This window comes from Psammomys obesus, unplaced genomic scaffold (genome assembly GCF_907164565.1).
Source record: "Psammomys obesus unplaced genomic scaffold, mPsaObe1.curated_primary_1811, whole genome shotgun sequence".
Lineage (NCBI taxonomy): Eukaryota > Metazoa > Chordata > Mammalia > Rodentia > Muridae > Psammomys > Psammomys obesus.
The window spans coordinates 7747158-7766600 of record NW_026596085.1 but is presented as its reverse complement, the minus strand read 5'-3'; positions in this window follow the sequence as shown (position 1 = coordinate 7766600).

Genomic DNA, 19443 nt, shown 5'->3' with positions numbered 1-19443 from the left:
ACAGCTGAGTAATGGACTACACAATACTCCATTGCGTAAATGTACCACGTTTTTTAACCTACCCATCTGTTGAAGGGCATGTGTGTTTGCAATTTCTAGCTATTGTGAATAGAGCTGCAATGAACGTGATTGAGCAAGTGTATCGAGAAAAGGAGGAAGCATTGTTTGGAGTGGAAACATCCAAGAGTGGAAGATCTTGAGGTAGACTGATTCCCATCTTCCTGAGAAAATGTCACACTGATCTTACACTGTGTGCTGAAGTTTTCACTCCTACCAGCAATGGATGAGTGTTTCCTTTGCTCCCCGTCCTCTCCAGCATGAGCCATCACTGGTTTTACTGATCTTAGAAATTCTGACTGGTATAAGCTGAAATTTCGAAGTACTTTTTCATTTCTCCGATGACTAACGGTGTTGAACATTTCTTTAAGTGTTTCTCAGCCATTCGTGTTTCCTCTTTTGAGAATTCTGCGTAAATCTGTACTACATTTTAAACCAGGTTATTTGTTTCCTTGATGTGCATTTCTTACAGAGTTCTTTATATATTTTGAATGTTAGCCCTCTACAGATGTGTAGCTGATTAAAATATTTTTCCATTCTGTAGGCTGCTTCTTTGTCTAAGCAATGATATCCTTTGCCAAACAGAAGTGTTTTAGTGTCATGAGGTTTCTTTTATATGTATTTGGCCTTATATTTAGGTCTCTGATCCACTTGGAGTTGAGTTTCATGCAGGATGATAAGTACAGATTGATTTCCACATGCAGCTAGCCAGTTTAACCAGCACCATTTGTTGAAGACACTGTCTTTTTGTCCAGTTGGCATTTCATGCTTCTTTATCAAAAATCAGGTTTTGATAGGTTTGTGAACTTATGTCTGGCTCTTCAGTTCTATTCCACTGATTAATATCTGTATTTTTGTGACAATACCATGCTGTTCTGATCACTCTATCTCTGTAGTGCTGCTTGAGATGAGGGATGATGACACCTCCAGCCGTTCTTTTATTATTCAGATTTTTTAAAGTTGTTCTGTTTTTGGTTTGGTTTGATTTGAGTTTTTGGTTTTTGTTTGTTTGTTTTGGTGTTTCCATATAAAGCTGAAAATTATTATTTTAAGTTCGGGGAGGAATTATGTTGGAATTTTGGTAAAAATTGCATTGAATCTATAGGTTGCTTTTTCTTTAAAGAATGTCCTTATGGTTCTTTAGATTTCCTTGCTGTCTTCTGTTACATCCCCCCTTTTTGTCTCTAATTTTGTGAATTTGGATTTTCTCTCTCTGCCTTTTAGTTAACTTGGCTAAGGGTTTGTTGATCCAACTGATTTTCTCAAAGAACAAACTTCTTGTTTTATTGGTTCTCTGTATTGTTTTTGTTATTTTTTCTGTTTTTATTAATTTAAGCCCTAAGTTTGGTTATTTCTTGTTGTCTATTTCTTGTGGGTGATATTTCTTTTTTGTTGTTGTTCTAGAGTTTCAGGTGTGATGTTAAGTTATTAATATGATATCTCTCCAACTTTTTTATGTAGGCACATAGTGCTATAAAACTGGCCTCTTAGAGCCACCTTCATTGTGTCTTGTAAGTTTGTGTACTTTGAGTTTTCTCAGTCTTCTGAGGCAAAGTATTTTATACAGTTATTGAGATGTATGTTAAGATCCAGAGAAACAAAATATTCAGAGGGACAGTCTAAAACTTTGTATAAGTGACTGTAAAATTCAACTCTTGATTACCTGAATAAGAACCTAATGATGTTGAAAATTGGAAATGTACAGGAGCTAATGTAAGAAAAAAAAAAGTCCATAAAAGAAGAGATAAAATTCTTGTCAACTACTTTGCAATCTGTACTGTAGTAATGCTTGGATTCCCTTCACAGGGAACATAAGGATCCTCAAAACACATCTTTGCAAAGGTCAGGCATGCTACCAGGCTAAATGGCTCCCATCCCTGGGCTTTGCCTAGGAAAAACACTGGGCTAGGGAATGCTTCTTCCTGGGGAAAAATTTAAACAGGCCCAAGCTCGAGTACAAGCAACTAAGACAAGAATCTTCAGTCGGAGCTTGGAATGCCCCCAATTTTTGTAATCCATAAAAAGGCAAAGAATAAATTCTGACGCTCTTGGACAAAAATGCTACCATGAAAACAATGGGGGTCCTCCAGCCATGGTTTCCTCCTCCTCCACCTCCTTTTCTACCTCCTCCTATTATTTCTCAAGGACATTACATTATTACACTTGGTTTAGAATACTGCCTTTTCTCTAGTCCTTTACATGCTGATGATAAGGAACATTTTGCATTTTCTCTTCCTGATTTCAACAATCTATCGTCAGTGACCCAATTTAATAGAAAGTTTTACCATCTGGGATTAAAAAAAATAGCACCATTATTTGTCAATATTATGTACATAAAGCTCTTACACTGGTGCTGGCTACCTTTCCTGAGGTATTAGTCATTTGTTACATGGATGGTATTCTTCTCCCATGTTCATCTAATCAATACTTAAATGACTGTTTAACTTTCATGGTAAATAAGCTTAAAAGGCAACATTTAAACATAACCCTACATGAAATACAAAAGCCACCACCATGTAATTATTTAGGACATTTTATTACTGAGATAAACTCACCATCATCTTCTCAGCTTAAACCTTCCCAATGTACCCTCAATTGTGGGGTCCTGGCAGGTGTCAGGCAGGGAAGCAAACCAAGCCAACAAATAAGAATGGCTCAGACTGGCTCAGTCAGTTCATTGTCAGCATGTTTAAAACAGTACAATTTGGAAAGAGGTTTCCAGGCAACCATCAGGCCAATCAGTCGAGTTCCAGGTGCACAATAAAGCCTAGGTGTGACTGCAAAGAAACTCTCTTACAAAGTACGTGTGACCACGAGGACGGATTCTATAGCTAAAAGGCGTAGAATCTGATGAGGTCTCAGGTTGATAGCACAGAGGTCAGCAGGCCCTAAAGTACATGAGACATCTCTCCAAAGGATGGGTAATGGTCTAGAGAGGGAAGAGTCCAGGACAACCATTCTGGGGAATTCGGATGAGGTCTGTCTCTACAGATAGCAAAAAGGTCACCAAGTTTTTAACAAAATCTATCCCCAGCCTTCTATGGGAAAACAGATTTTATGTCTACTACTGAGAGAAGAGGGCCTCGTGTGTGACATATGACAGCTTCCACATTGAGATGTTTTCTATGCTTTGATTTTGTTGTTTGTTTGTTGTTTCCTTGCTTGTGTATTTTATTTTGGTGGGGAGGTTGCAAGGGCAAAGAGCAGATATGAGAGACTAAGAAATGAGTGGGACTGGGGTGCATGATGGGAAATTCACAAAGAATCAATAAAAAGGTTTTTTTTTTTTTAAAGAATAGCCCATAGAATTAATCCCTTATTTCCTTGTTAATTACTTTCCCTTCCTTCTTCCTCACACCTACTAGAATTTATATATCAACAAGGTAGTTGTGTTATAGAAATGTATACATGTCATAACTATCCACAGGGATCTTACAAGTAAGGAGTATACAGCTCCTCACTTATCAGAAATTATGGTCTTGGTAATGAAGGGAAGAGCATGTTTTAAATAATTTGCTGATAAAGAGCCTATGGTGGTCATTGTGCCCTTTAAATAAAATACATGTTGATCGTTTGTCCCACACTGATGACAACTGGCAGATAACATTAGCGTGTTACTAGATCTGAGGATGGTCTCCATTCTAAAGCTCCCTTTTTAGAGACTTTTTTGAAGATACCCAATGGATATTAACTAAAATTCCATCTAAAAATCCTTTTACTTTAATCTGAAAATATAGTATCGCTTCTATTTGGTCTACAGATGGCTCTTCAGAAATACAAGAAGCTCATGCTTTATGTACAAATTCCATAGCCTTCTTGCCTTCTATGGGTCATTGCTCTGCTGGCTGTGGAAGACACAGAGACGCCACCGTTGCTGAAAGTGCTCATCAGTTATAAGAGTTTTTCTGGTGGATCCTTTATATCCTCTCACATAGAGAATCACTTCAGCTGCAAATACATATTTGTTTCTTTTCTTTTAAACAGCTCTGCAACCAAAAAGAGAGAGACCAGCTGAGCTGCGTGAAAGAGGCTCAGACAAACCAAGCTGCCTGGAAGAGACATGAGAGCCTCTTTAGTCTGTGAAGCTGCCTGCAAGTTATTCGGTAAGCTTCGGGTGTAAATTTGTTTGTGCGCAGTCCCTTGCTGGGGTGGGTGCTGGTGATACGCTGTCTTGGAGTCGTTTCTGCTCCGGTGAGTCACCCCTCTCTCATACTATCGTTAGTAGCACCAATAAAACCCACCGGCTCACTGAATTTGGACTTGGTGGATCATTACTTTGTCTGTCACTGGTTCTGTACCTCAGGTCAATAGGTATCTGTTCACCTCTCCCCAAGAATAATGTAACAAAATATAACTGGCAACCAAACAAGGACCAACAGAGCTGAAGAGGAGTTTGGCGAGTGTGTTGACAGGATTCTAGCACTAAAAGAGGGGAGTGGACATGCAGTCCCACCCCTAACCAAGAACTCATTTGCAATTGACGCCTACTAGCAAAGAGAAAATCTTTTTCCTTCGGTGGAGCCTCACTGCATGTACGACCCACACTCCGGCAGGCCCCATGCCCAGGAATAGTTTGCTAACACAAAATTAATCCCATGATTTTGGAGGGTGGTACTTACTGCTTTATTTTTTGGTCTTATTGGTCATTTGCTTGTTTATTCTGACTTTTGGTTTTGTGATTTTATTTTTATTTTTGAAAGAGAGGGAGAGAAAGAACATAAAGTTGAGACGGTATGGAGGTGGGGAGTTACTAGAAGGGTCTGGGGGAAGGGGAAAACATGAAAAAAATATATTATATAAAATTATTAAAGAAAAAAAACAGTTTTTACTGTGTTAGTGTTTTCTTTTACATGTCTATTTTTTATTAATTGATTCTTCTCTGTATTTTGATTACTTTGACTAGGGGTTTATTGATTTTGTTTATATTTTTCAAAAAATTCTTAATCATTGACTTTGGGAGGGATATTACATTTTATTAATCTCTACACTGATTTTAGCTATATCTATTTTGGGGGTTTTGACTTGCTCTTATTTTTCCAAGGCCATATGGTATATTGTTAGCTATTTGAAATCATTATTTATTTGAAATCCACTAATTTTTTAAAAAAACAAGGCATTTGTAGCTTTAATCTTCCATTTTAGGATTGATTATCCCACAGGTTTAGGTAAGAAGTATTTTCGTTTTCATCTGATTCTAATGTGGTTTTAATTCCTTATTGATTTTTTGATGACATATTCATCATTCAATAGTATGTTGTTCAACCTCAGTGAGTAATTTGTCTTATTATTGACTTTTTCTTTGATTCAATGATGGTCATATACAATAAATTATTTCAATTTTTCTATATTTGTGTCCTATATAGAATACAGTTTAAAGAGCATCTCATAAGCAGCTGAAAAGAATGTATATTCTTCAGAGTTTGAATGGAATGTTCTGGTGATGTCTGTGAAGTCCATTTGATGCCCAATGTCATTTCATTGAGATATTACCATTTAGTTATTTAGAAATAACCTACTCAGGTTATAAAATTCACCCACTGTTACTGCATTGAGATTAATCTCTGTCTGTACAACCAGCAGTGTCTGTATTATGATATTTGGTGGGCTCTCATTGAATGTATGTAAATTTAAAACTGTAATGACATTTTGATAAATTATTGACTCAATCACTATGAAGTAACTTTATATTTATTGATTAATTTGGGCTTGAGACATTTTTTGTCAGGTATTAGACTAATGTCATCTGGAAAAGGAAAAATATTTTATGAACTGAAGAAATGGCTTAGCAGTTAAAAATGTATACTATTCTTGTAGAAAACCCAAGTTTGGGGAAAGGGATATTAGGAAAAGCTCAATTTGACACTTGAATATAACAGCAGTGGGATGCCGTTTTTTGAAAGATCAGATAAGTATGAAATTTCATTTACAGAAACAAAAATCCTCCTGCAGAGTAAGAGGTTTGGCTGCCCTAATCCTCTATGAACCCAACCCTAGGGAATCAGAGCAAGGGTCATGGTCTATGTGATGAAACCAAATCATCAGAACACCTCAAAACTGCAGGAAGGAGATGCTACATCAATACCAGGAAGTACTCAGAAAGGTGGAAGCCTGATTAGAGACAGGATCTTCCTCCCTACACAAACAGCTCTAAAGCATGGTGCCCAACGTTAGAAAGGACCACTGTGTTGTCAGAGTAGCATCCACAACTGTGTTCCTGGATGACTACTCAGAAGAAAGAACAGCGCATGCAACCTGACCCCTGAAGGACTACCGAGAGGTGACCTGTATCTGACATCTAATTATGAAGGACCACCCACAGGCAGGAGAAATTCCTGTTGAAGACATTTGCTCACTGTTGATTGGATTAGTATGTTCCTTGTTAGTGTTTAGAGTTCTCTATATTTTCCAGATATCAATCCCTTATCAGGCATATGATTTTCTCACGTTGTTTGGAGTGCCTTAATGTCTTTTGATGTACCACATTCCAATTTTCATAAAAATCTATTTTGCGAAAATAGATCCATACTTATCACCCTGCACAAAACTGAAGTCCAAGTGGATCAAAGACCTCAACATAAAGCCAGACACATTAAATCGGCTAGAAAAAAAGTGGGGAATACCCTAGAACTCATTGGTACAGGAGAAAACTTCCTGAACAGAACACCAACAGCACAGGCTCTAAGAGCAACAATCAATAAATGGGACCTCATGAAATTGAAAAGCTTCTGTAAAGCAAAGGATACCGTCATCAAAACAAAGCGACTGCCTACAGATTCAGAAAGGATCATCACCAACCCTCTATCTGACAGAGGACTCCTATCCAATATATATAAAGAACTAAACAAGCTGAAAAGCAACAAACCAAGTAATCCACTTAAAAAATGGGGAACAGAGCTAAAGAGAGAATTCTCTGCAGAGGAATATCGAATGGCAGAGAAGCACTTAAAGAAATGCTCAACCTCATTAGCCATTAGGGAAATGCAAATCAAAACAACCCTGAGATTTCACCTTACACCCATCAGAATGGCCAAGATGAAAATCTCAAGGGACAACACATGCTGGAGAGGTTGTGGAGAAAGGGGAACCCTTCTCCACTGCTGGTGGGAATGTAAACTGGTACAACCACTCTGGAAATCAATCTGGCGCTTTCTCAGACAACTAGGAATAGCGCTTCCTCAAGATCCAGCCATACCACTCCTAGGCATATACCCAAAAGAGGCGCAAGTACACAACAAGGACATTTGTTCAACCATGTTTGTAGCAGCTTTATTTGTAATAGCCAGAAGCTGGAAACAACCCAGATGCCCCTCAACTGAAGAATGGATGCAGAAACTGTGGTACATCTATACAATGGAGTATTACTCAGCAATGAAAAATAAGGAAATCATGAAATTTGCAGGTAAATGGTGGGACCTGGAAAGGATCATCCTGAGTGAGTTGACCCAGAAGCAAAAAGACACTCATGGTATATACTCACTCATATAAACATACAATATAGAATAAACCACTAAAAGCTGTACATCTAAACAAACTAAGCAAAAGAGAGGACCCTAACTAAAATGTTCAATCCCCATCCTGAAAGGCAAAGAGGATGTACATCAGAAGAAAACGAAAATAGGAAACAACCTCGGAACCCGCTACAGAGGGCCTCTGAAAGCCAGAAGAAAACAGGAAACAACCTTGAAACCTGCCACAGAGGGCCTCTGAAAGCTTCTGCAGTATAGACTGTCAAAGCAGATGCTGAGCCTGATGGCCAACTGATGGGCAGAGTGAATGGAATTTTATGTAAGAAGTGGGAAATAGTAAGAGCTGGAGGGAACGGGAACTCCACAAGCAGAGCAACAGAACAAGATAATTTGAACACAGGGAACTTCCCAGAGACTCATACTCCAACCAAGGACTATTCGTGGAGATGACCTGGAACCCCTGCACAGGTGTAGCCCATGGCAGTTCAGTGTCCAAGTGGGTTACATAGTAATGGGAAGAGGGACTGCCTCTGACATAATCTGATTGGCCTGCTTGTTGATCACTTCCCCCTGAGGGGGGAGCAGCCTTACCAGGCCACAGTAGAGGACAATGCAGCCACTTTTGATGAGAACTGATAGACTAAGATCAGAAAGAAGGAGAGGAGGACCTCCCCTATCAGTGGACTTGGGGAGTGGCATGCATGCAGAAAGGGGAGGGAGGGTGGGATCGGCAGGGGAGGAGGGAGGGGCTTATGGGGGGATACAAAATGAATAAAGTGTAATTAATAAAAAAAATAAAAGATTTAAAAAAAAATCTATTTTGCCTGGTTTTGTTTTGTTGCCTTTTCCTATGATGTCAATTTAAGAAGCCAATGAAAATATCCATTACCATGAAGCCTTTGCCCTATATTTTCTGAAAGTTTCATATTTTGAGGTCTTATATTTAGATTTGTGACCCATTTTAAATTAATTTTCATATATCGTATCAAGCTTATCTTTTGGATGTAAATACCCAGTGTTACCAGGACCATTGACTGAAAAGACTGTTCCTTCCTACATCGAATCCCTTTTGTACCATTTTTCAAGGCCATTTAACTGTTCGAGAAAGTTGACTTCTAGACTTTTCATTTTACCCCAGTTGTGTGTGCATTTGTCTCTATACAGATACTACATGGTTTTAAATGCTTCATATGTTGTGAAATATGTGTCCTCCATCTTTATTTTTCTTATTAATGATTATTTATATATTAGGGTTAAATCTAAGTATGAAATGGGCATCCGTTTATGGTTTGTGGCAATAAGAAGCCCATTGATCAGTTAAATGTTTTGAATCAAAATGTGGCAAATATCAGAAAGAGATAACATCTTTGAAGAAAAATAAGACATACTGGTGGTAAGTTGGGTATTGTGGGGAGGAAGTTGTGGTGTCTGAGTACAGAGTAGATGAGAGAGCATGCAAGGCAGAGGGAGCCATCTGGGAGAATATGTAATACAGAGACTCACTTCCAGTTCTGTTTCCAGGGAAACGTACTGCAGAAAGAGCCATTTAGGATTTGAAATATGGTAGCATTCTAAAACATTGGCAAGAACAGGACAGGGACACTAGGCAAACTGTGGCTGGGGATGAGCAGAGACTGGGAAGTCCAATTAAATTTGCCCCTTGGGAAGGATACTGGGTACTGCCAGAGCATCAAACCAGAGAAAGTCGCAAGGGCTTAGTCCTTTTTCTGAAGACACCAAGGGAATCTTCAAGTCTGCATAAGATCAGAATACATAGTTCTGTACACTATACTTCCCATTTTTATTTTCAGAAGAAAAGGTGTGAGCACCATGACATAACAGACCATGAAGACAAATGATGTCACCTCTGCATGTTGAAACAGAAGTGTTTTCACTTTTCTAAAAGTATTTTATACTTTGTATACAGGATTCATCACACGTAACCTAGCCTGGGCTCAAACGTCTAATTCTTCTGCCTCTGCCTCCCAAGTACAGGGATTACAGGTGTGCACCAGGAAGCCAGGCTCCTAGTTATAATTGCTACTATTGTAAGTAGGAAAAAAAATAAACATAGTTATTGTCACAGAAGTATTTACTACAGGAATGACTCAAGGGAATGTACTAGAAACGTTAATGTATGCTGAGTGGACAAGCAGATGGGAAATGGAAGCATCACCTCCTGTTTCTTGTAAGGTGGGGCCCAGTTACATATCTGAGAGCAGGTTAGACACAGCTCTGTTGATGATGACATTCCTTTCAGTTTTACTCAGCCGTTAGCAGCAGCAATACTCTCTCTCCCCTAATTCGAAACAGAGAAACTGCCAAATTACAAAAGAGGTACAAAGTCTACAACAAGGAAATCCAGGCATAAATATATCCCTTTCACATAATTTGGTTTAACAACTCACATTCACTTCTAAAAGTGACTGGTGAACAAGTATTCCTCAAGAAAGCCAAAGTTCTGGCACTCTGTATTTGTAGGCGCACATAAACTTTATCACCTTCCGTCACATAATGCAGGGAAGGGGCAACATAGGAGAAGGGGGCTCTCAAAATGGTCAGGGATAAAATGGGCCCCATGTTTATATATACTAAGTCTTTCCACCCCAGTATGATGGTCTTTGAATACTGGACCTTAAGAAATGATGTACTCATATGGGTATGTGAATATGGGGGCACTGCCCTTGTACAAGCAGACACCAAGAGCTTCATAACTTACATGAGAACGGAGCAGGAAGGCATCTGTCTGTTACAGGGAAGAGAGCCCTCTCCAGAGCTCACTTCTACTAGACCCTTTTCTTAAACTTCTAGCATCCAAAACTATGGAAAATCAATGTCTGTGGATTAGGCTAGCCAGCCGATGGTGTTTGTTATAGAGAGCCAAGCACTCTAAGAAAAAGTCCCTCCTCTCTTTTCCTTCTGCTCCTCTTGTCTCCACCATTTCGGGTGAGGCGGTTTATGTTCACCTGTCTTCCAGATATGGTTTAAAGCTCTGCAATGAATGGATATTTGGAAGGTAGAAGCCTCTTCTCAGAAAAGTGTTACAAACGTATTCATACCTCAGTCAAAAAAAAAAAAAAAAAAAAAGTAAGCAAATATGTACCATATCCCAGCCATGCTATTGAGCCCTCTAGAAAGATGCCAAGTGCAAAATCACAAAGGGCAGATGTGTATCTAGACAAAGCCAACAAACAGAATGTACCATTAAGCTCATGGTCCCTGCACCTGGGAAGCACAGATACACTAAGACTCCCCAGGTCCAAGCGCTTGAAAGAAAACGAGATCTCCCCAAATGAGGACCGAGCTTTGAGTCTACACAGAGGGAACCGTGGGTGCTGATCCCATTGTATATCATGGGAACCCTAAGCAGTGTGTGTGCCTGAGAGCATGAGTAGATATGTGTGTTCACGGGTATATGCACCTGTGTACATGTGTGAAAGCGTACATGCGTGCGCGTGTATCTATGCTGCTGTGGACGTGTGTGCATGCTTGAGTCTATAGGCATGTATGTGCATGTGTTTAGGCATCTGTCCACATGTGTGTATGTATATATCCGTGCGTGTCCCTGTGTTCAAGGGGTTAGAGATTATGAATGTAGAAACATATGACTGGGCAATCAGGTTGAGGGCTGGTTTTGAAGGCTCATGATCCTTGCATAAAAGTCTACAAAAATTAGATTTCAAATTTCAGGTTTTAGGGCACTCAGCTATATTTTTATTAGTTCTTTGAGTATTTTGTACAATGTGCTTTGACCATATTCATCCTCCCTCCTGAAACTCTTCCTAAATCCAGTCCCCTTTCCCCATTCATCCAATTTGTATCACCTTGTGGGGGGCTGGGGAGTGTGGTGGTTAGTTTTTGTTGTTTTTGTTGACACCAAGGACAATTTGTGCTTCCCAAATTCTTTCAGATGTGTGGATTTCCACTGCAGTGTGGTCTAATGACTGAGGGCTACACTGTTAGAGCAAACTGACCCTCCCTCTCACAGCATCCTACGATCGCCAATAGCTCCTCAGCTAGCACTAAGAGTGTGCCCAGCTCCCCTCTCCATGCTGGCATTGTGCACAGACAGTGTGCACAGGTCTGTGCACACTGACACAGTCACTGAGGTCACACGTGCAGCTGTTCCACTGTGTCCAGAAGACCCTGTTTCTTCGGATTCATCAGTCTTACACTGAGCCCTCCTCTACAATGATTGGAGGAGGGGCAGAGTATATATGTTCCGTATAGAGCTGAGGGTTCTGTGGTCTCCTCTTCTCTGCACCTTGGCCAATGGTGAGGCTCTAGGTTAATGACCATGTACTGCAAATGGAAGCTTCTCTGATGAGGGTTGGGAGGTGCATGATCTATGATCTATGCATAATGGTAAGTCATTGAGACTTGGTTTAATATTATCTTCGTTTAGTATATTAATAGTAGTGGGTGCTCGTAGGGATTTTTAAGCAAGGTAGTGAATGATCCAATCTTTATTGAAAAATAAAACAGTATCGCTAGAAAAAGAAGACAGGATCTAACATAGAAAACCCAGATTTAAGAAAATTATCCTAAAGAAGTGAACATGGAGGAGGGATGGAAAATTTCATGGGAATAGCTGCATTTGGCAGCATGTGTTGTAATTCACACATTTAAGACAATTAGATAATGGGTGGAGTGTTTGTTCACTTATTCTGAAAAACGTGTCTGGTGAATCAAGCAACAGATGAAGGTTTATCCTAAGTGAGGGTAAGGAGGCAAATGCCACTGAAAGTCAAAGGGTATCCAATGATAAGAACATTGGTGAGTGCACAAGTGTGTGTGTGTGTGTGTGTGTGTGTGCCTGTGTGTGTGTCTGAGGGGACAGCAAGCATTCATGACAATGGATATCCAGTAAGGCTAAAAATCTAGTTTCCAAAGGAAAATAAAGCAGAAAGGAGATTTAATAACTTATGCATTTTAAAGGTTGGAAGCAGTTTCAGATAAGATGAGAGTTCACAACGGTCACTTGTGATTAAAATAATTCATAATATACAAAAGAAGTGAATTTTCTTAAAGGAAATTATGTGATGGTGCTGAAAGAGACTTGGGTATTAAATGGGTCATAAAGAATGCTGGGATCACCCAGAATAAGGACATGTGGCTGAAGAGCTGAGGCAGACTTCAGGAAAGTGCTGTCACCCTCAGAAAGTGCTTGAAAAGACTCTGCAAGGCCCTCAGAAGATGGTCCAAATGTGTAAGGGAATTCTGAGGTGAGCCACTTCAGTAGTACCTTAAATGCTGCAGGACGTAGCCTTACAGTATAAGGGGGAAACCAGAAAGGTGCAAGCCCCAACTCCTGATCTTATCATTTGTCAGCTGCCAAGACTGGTACCCCGCTGCCAACCCCAGGACTAGGACAGCCATGACTCCAGGAGCTTCTACTTCGCTGTTCCCAACAACCCCAACCTGTCCTCTGAGGCCAGCACACTTCCCTGCACCCTCATCCTCTGGAAAGGTCCACCCTGGAGCAAACTCCCCCTCTATCACAAGACACACATTTTTCTAGAATTTGACATTTGCAGAGTTTTCTTCATGTAAAAATCCCGACTCTTTGTTTGCGGGGTGGATACTTGATACCCTCTTTATTACAACCAACAATCCATCTCTTGGTTACTTCTCCTAACTTAATATGGTTTCTTGAATCCCCACATTCTTCTGTCCCATAATTCCTTTCTTCATCCTCATTAAATTCACTATCCCGTAGAGAAATGATCCAACACCCAAGCCATTTGGTTCCTTGAGCTGCTCACTGTTAATCACTTTTTGCCCGACATGTGGGCAGCTCCACATATTCAGTCACTTCTTCGTCCACAGTGTAGTCAACTTGTCTTGGAGGCCCCAGCCAGTTTCACGGCACAGCTGCTGCCAACCTTAGCGGCTGGTCATCCAACAATCACGGCATCTCCAATACGCTGGGGTCTCCACAGACTGCGCCCTCACTAAGTCTCAACTTCTTAACGTGACACCTTCAGCCCGGGGGTTTCCCCTGCAACTGAGGCTGCACTCTCATCAGTCCCCTCTCCTGACCTCTCACGACGCCACGCCTCAGCTGCTGGCCGTGATTCTTTAAAGACCTCAAGACCACCACCACATGGGAGCCTCTGACACAAAACTGAGTTCAGCTGCCAACATAAGACGCAGCCTTGCCATGCTCTGTACCACAGCTTCTGTGTGCTGACCCTGAGAAAATACTCCAAGAAGAGTTCAGCCTAACATACCTAAACATAGTAAAGGCAATATACACCAAGCCTATAACCAACATGAAAGTAAACGGAGAGAAATTTAAAGCAATCCCACTGAAATCAGGGACAGGGCAAGGCTTCCCACTCTCTCCAAATGTCTTCAACATAGTTCTGGAAGTTCTTGCTAGAGAAATAAGACAATTAAAGGAGAACAAGGGGATACAAATTGGAAACGAAGAACTCAAAGTATCACTATTTGCAAATGAAATGAGAGTATACCTGAGTGACCCAAAAAATTCTACCAGGGTACTCCTACAGCTGATAAACACCTTCAGCAAAGTGGCTGGAAATTAACAAAATTAACTCAAAAAAAATCAGCAGCCCTCCTGTATACAAAAGACAAAAGGACTGAGAAAGAAATTAGGGAAACAACACCCTTCACAATACCACAAAGGAGAAAAAGTACCTTGGTTGGACCTTAACCAAGCAAGTCAAAGATTTATATGAAAAAAATTTCAAGTCTCTGAAAAAAGAATTAGAAGAAGATATCAGAAGATGCAAAGATCTCCCATGTGCATGGCTTGTCAGTATTAACATAGTAAAAAAGGCCATCTTACCAAAATCAATCTACAGATTCAATGCAATTTCCATCAAAATACCAACACAATTCTTTACAGACCTTGAAAGAAAAATTCCCAACTTCATATGGAGAAACAAAAACAAACAAACAAAAAAAAAAAAAACCAGAATTTCCAAAACAATCCTGTACAATAACAGATCAACTGGAGGTATCTCCATCCCTGATCTCAAGTTGTACTACAGAGCAATAATAACAAAAACTGCTTGGTACTGGCATAGAAACAGAAAGGTGGGTCAATGGAACCGAATAGAAGACCCAGAAATAAACCCACACACCTATGAATATTTGATTTTTCACAAAGAAGCCAAAACCATTCAATCGAAAAAAGACAGCATCTTCAACAAATGGTGCTGGTCCAACTGGATGTCTACATGCAGAAAAATGAAACTAGATCCATATTTATCACCCTGCACAAAACTAAAGTCCAAGTGGATCAAAGACCTCAACATAAAACCAGATACTCTAAATCTGTTAGAAGAAAAAGTGGGGAAGAGCCTTGAACTCATTGGCACAGGAGACAACTGCATGAACAGAACATCAACAGCACAGGCTTTAAGAGCAACAATCAATAAAAGAGACCTCATGAAACTGAAAAACTTTTGTAAAGCAAAGGACACTGTCGTCAGAACAAAACAACAGCCTACAGATTGGGAAAGGATCTTCACCAACCCTCTATCTGACAGAGGACTAATATCCAGTATATACAAATAACTCAAGAAGTTAAAAGCAACAAATCAAGTAATCCAATTAAAAAATGGAGTACAGAGCTAAACAGAGAATTCTCAATAGAGGAATATAGAATGGCAGAGAAAACTTAAAGAAATGCTCAACCTCATTAGCCATCAGAGAAATGCAAATTGAAATGACCCTAAGATTTCACCTTACACCCATCAGAATGGCCAAGATCAAAACTCAAGTGACAACACAGGCTGGAGAGCTTGTGGAGAAAGGGGAAGCCTCTTCCACTGCTGGTGGGAATGTAAACTTGTACAACCACTCTGGAAAGCAATCTGGCGCTTTCTCAGACAAATAGGAATAGCGCTTCCTCAAGATCCAGCTATACCACTCCTAGGCATATACCCAAAAGAGTCTCAAGTATACAACAAGGACATCTGCTCAACCATGTTTGTAGCAGCTTTATTTGTAATAGCCAGGAGCTGGAAGCAGCCCAGATGCCCCTCAGTTGAGGAATGGATACAGAAATTTTGATACATCTACACAATGGAATATTACTCAACGATAAAAAACAAGGACATCATGAAATTTGCAGGTAAATGGTGGGAACTGGAAAAGATCATCCTGAATGAGGTACCCCAGAAGTAGAAAGACACACATAGTATATACTCACTCATAAGTAGATATTAGACATATAATATAGGATAAACATACTAAAATCTGTACACCTAAGGAAGCTAATCAGGAAGGAGGACTCTGGCTAAGATGCTCAATCCCCATTCAGAAAGGCAAAGAGGGTGGACATTGGAGGAGTGAGAAGACAGGGAACAGGACAGGAGCCTACCACAGAGGACCTCTGAAAGACTCTACCCAGCAGGGTATCAAAGCAGATGCTGAGACTCATAGCCAAACTTTGCGCAGAGTGAAGGGAATCTTATGAAAGAAGTGGGAGGTAGTAAGACCTGGAGTGGACAGGAGCTCCAAAAGGACAACAGATCCAAAAAGTCTGGGCACAGGGTCTTTTCTGAAATTGATACTCCAGCCAAGGGCCACTCATGGAGATGGTCTGGAACCCCTGTACAGAGGTAGCCTATGGCAGTTCAGTGTCCAAGTGGCCTTCATAGTAATGGGGACAAGGACTGTCTCTGACATGAACTGATTGACCTGCTCTTTGGTCACCAACCCCTGAGGGGGGAACAGCTTTACCAGGCCACAGAAGAAGACAATGCAGCCAGTCCTGATGAGACCTGATAGACTAAGATCAGAGGGAAGGGGAGGAGGACCTCCCTTCTTCAGTGGACTGGGAGAGGGACAGGGGTGGAGAAGAGGGAGGGTTGGGTTGGGAGGGGAGGTGGGATGGAGGTACAGGGGGGATACAAAGTGAATAAACTGTAATTAATAAAAATAAAAATAATAAATAAAAAATAAAATAAAATAAAAAGGGTTCAGCCTAATGATGTTGGTCTTTCCTTAATCAAAACTGATTTCTCGGCCACAGCTAATCAGCATTGATTATCCCAGTGAAGCAGAGGGATAACTCCAGTGGTTATGGTCTTTTGTTAATTGCTGCTGAGGGAGAAAAGAAAACATGGGCTCTTAATTCAAAATATCACATGAATGACCCTGATCAAGTCTTTGGGGGACTGTCAAACTTTCTTCCAAGAGTTCCCGAGCCAGGCCTTCATATAGGCTTTTCCCTCAGCGTTATCTTCCAAGTTACCACAACAGCTCATTAAGCTCTGAACACCCCATGACCTTCACAGCCCAAAGTTTCAAACATTTCCACAATCTGCTCCCAAACAGCATGATCAAGTCTGTCACAGCAATATCCCCTGGTCCTGGTACCAATTTCTGGGCCACTTTTTTTTCTGTTGCTATGATCAAATCATAACCAAAAGCAAACTGATTGGTCAGGACAGGAACTCAAGGCGGGAACTGTCACAGAAAATCATTAAAGTATGGTGGCTACTGACTTGCTCATGAGTAATTGGCTCAGACTGCCTTCTTTTATAATCCAAGGCCACCTTCCCAGAGTAAAACCACCCATAGTCAGTCAGGCCTCCCCATGTCAATCACAGATTTAAAAGAAAAAGGTTTCATGGACTTGCCTAGAGACCAATTTGATGGAGGTAATTCCTGCATTGAGATACTTTCTTCCCAGGTATGTCCAGGTTTGTGTCTAGTTGAGAGAAACCACCCAACATGGATGTGGCATGAGAAGAGGGTTTCCACAGTCATGCAACTTTAAATGCTGAAACTGTTTGCAGACTTTAACATGGTTTAAAAAAAAAAAAAATCTCTCATCATGTTGAGAAAAACTACCGACCATGGTTGTAGAATGCATCTAGTAGGAAGAAGAGGAGAAAGAATAGAGCATTCAAAATAGCACAGTAAAAGTAATGAATGCTTAACGTGTGCTAAGTCTTGACCACAAGACAGAGCCGAACAAAAGGCAACTAACATCTGGTCACTGACAAACAAACAAACAAGAAGCACACTTGGGACTGCCTCTGACATAATCTGATTGGCCTGCTCGTTGATCACCTCCCCCTGAGGGGGAGCAGCCCTACCAGGCCACAGAAGAGGACAATGCAGCCATTTTTGACGAGAACTGATAGACTAAGATCAGAAAGGAGAGGAGAACCTCCCCTATCAGTGGACTTGGGGAGGGGCATGCATGCAGAAAGGGGAGGGAGGGTGGGATTGGGAGGGGAGGAGGGAGGGGCTTATGGGGGGATACAAAACGAATAAAGTGTAATTAATAAAATATTTTTAAAAAAAGTTAAAAAAAAAGAAAAAGAAAAAGAAGCACACTTGGAGATGCCTTTGCTTTAAAAGAAGACAGGACCTCACTATATAGCTATGGCCAGTCTGGAATTCACTCTGTAGACCAGGCTGGCCTTGGACTCATGGAGATCTGATTCCTGGGCAGTAGGATTAAAATCGTGCACCACCATGCATGCCAAGCTGTATTAGTCAATTTTATTGTTGTTGCAGACAGTATCTGAGAAAAACAGCTTAAGGAAGAATGGCTTATTTCACCTTACACTTTCAGAGGTAACAACCCGTCCTGACAGGGTGTGTGTGTGTATGTGTGTGTGTATGTGTGATGTTAGACTACCTAACAGCAAAGAATCCAGGAAGCAGCCAGGCATTGGTGGCTCAAACTTGTGATCCCAGAACTCTGGGAGGCAGAGGCAGGCAGATTGCTATGAGTTTGAGGTCAGCCTGGTTTACAAAATGAGTCCAGGACAGCCAAGGCTACACAGAGAAACCCTGTGCTGGAAAAATTAAAAGAAAAGAAACAAAACAAAAACAGAATCCAAGAAGCAAAGAAACAGAAGAGCAACCAAGCAACCACATACATGGGTAATGTTCAAATGCCCTTGGTGAGGGACACAAAGACAGAGGAAATGAGCAAACTGAAACAAAAAATAATGACACTATCTCAAAGTTATTGCATCCCGCAGCATAATGAAAAGCCTTAGTAATTTTGAAAAGAAAATCATGTTAAAGGCCGCAACCAATTTCAGCACTGAAACCCTCTTTTCAACCCCACTATATTTTTACAATCATTTGTAATTAACAATTCTTTGTTTTCCATTTTGAAGCTATGGGTACTTTTGTCAGACTAAGTTTTGATCATATACACAAGCTCCATGAAGCTAATGGGAAGCAAGCTCCTGTGAACACCACCAGCCCCAAAAGGCTGAGCAATACTGACGCTTCCCTTGGCCTCAAATCAAGAAATGTATTATGATATCCGTATCAGTGCTACACTCTGCCCTAATCTCAGGCCAGCAAGCAATTTGCCGTGGTTGAGTTAATGGAAAGTCATTTCACTGGAGTTGCTTTTACAGTCTCAGTGCCCAAGACATACCCATCAGTTCATTCTATTCTAAAAGAAGAGCCAGCCACAGGAATTCTATTTTTAGAGGATAAAAAGAAAAGCATCTTATACTTTGGAGAATAACTTATGCTCTTGCTTCTTTGTGAGGCAATCTTCCCTTGTACCCCAACCTCCTAACTTGTTTTACCTTCAAGTTGTACTCATGGGTATACATTTGCTTCTGACGGGTGTGAAGCCAGAGGAGCCAGAGCCTCAAAAAATATCTGTTCTTACGCTACCTTCCTTTCCTGTATCTCACTGTGGAGGGATGGTCTATGGTTGCCATGGCAATGATATCTTGCAACAATGCTGGGCAGCCTTCCAGGAGCTGAGGTTGGAAGCCGTAGATCTAAAATACATCTGTCAGAGGAAACAAAGAATTTTCTGTGCAAACATTTCTGGGAGATGGCTCCACCACCTGAATGAGTCCTACAGCAATGGCCGTGGTACAGGGAAGGAAAGCTGAAACTGGGGGTGTTGGCCTGAGACTGTCCTCTGACATATTGCGGTCCCTGTTGC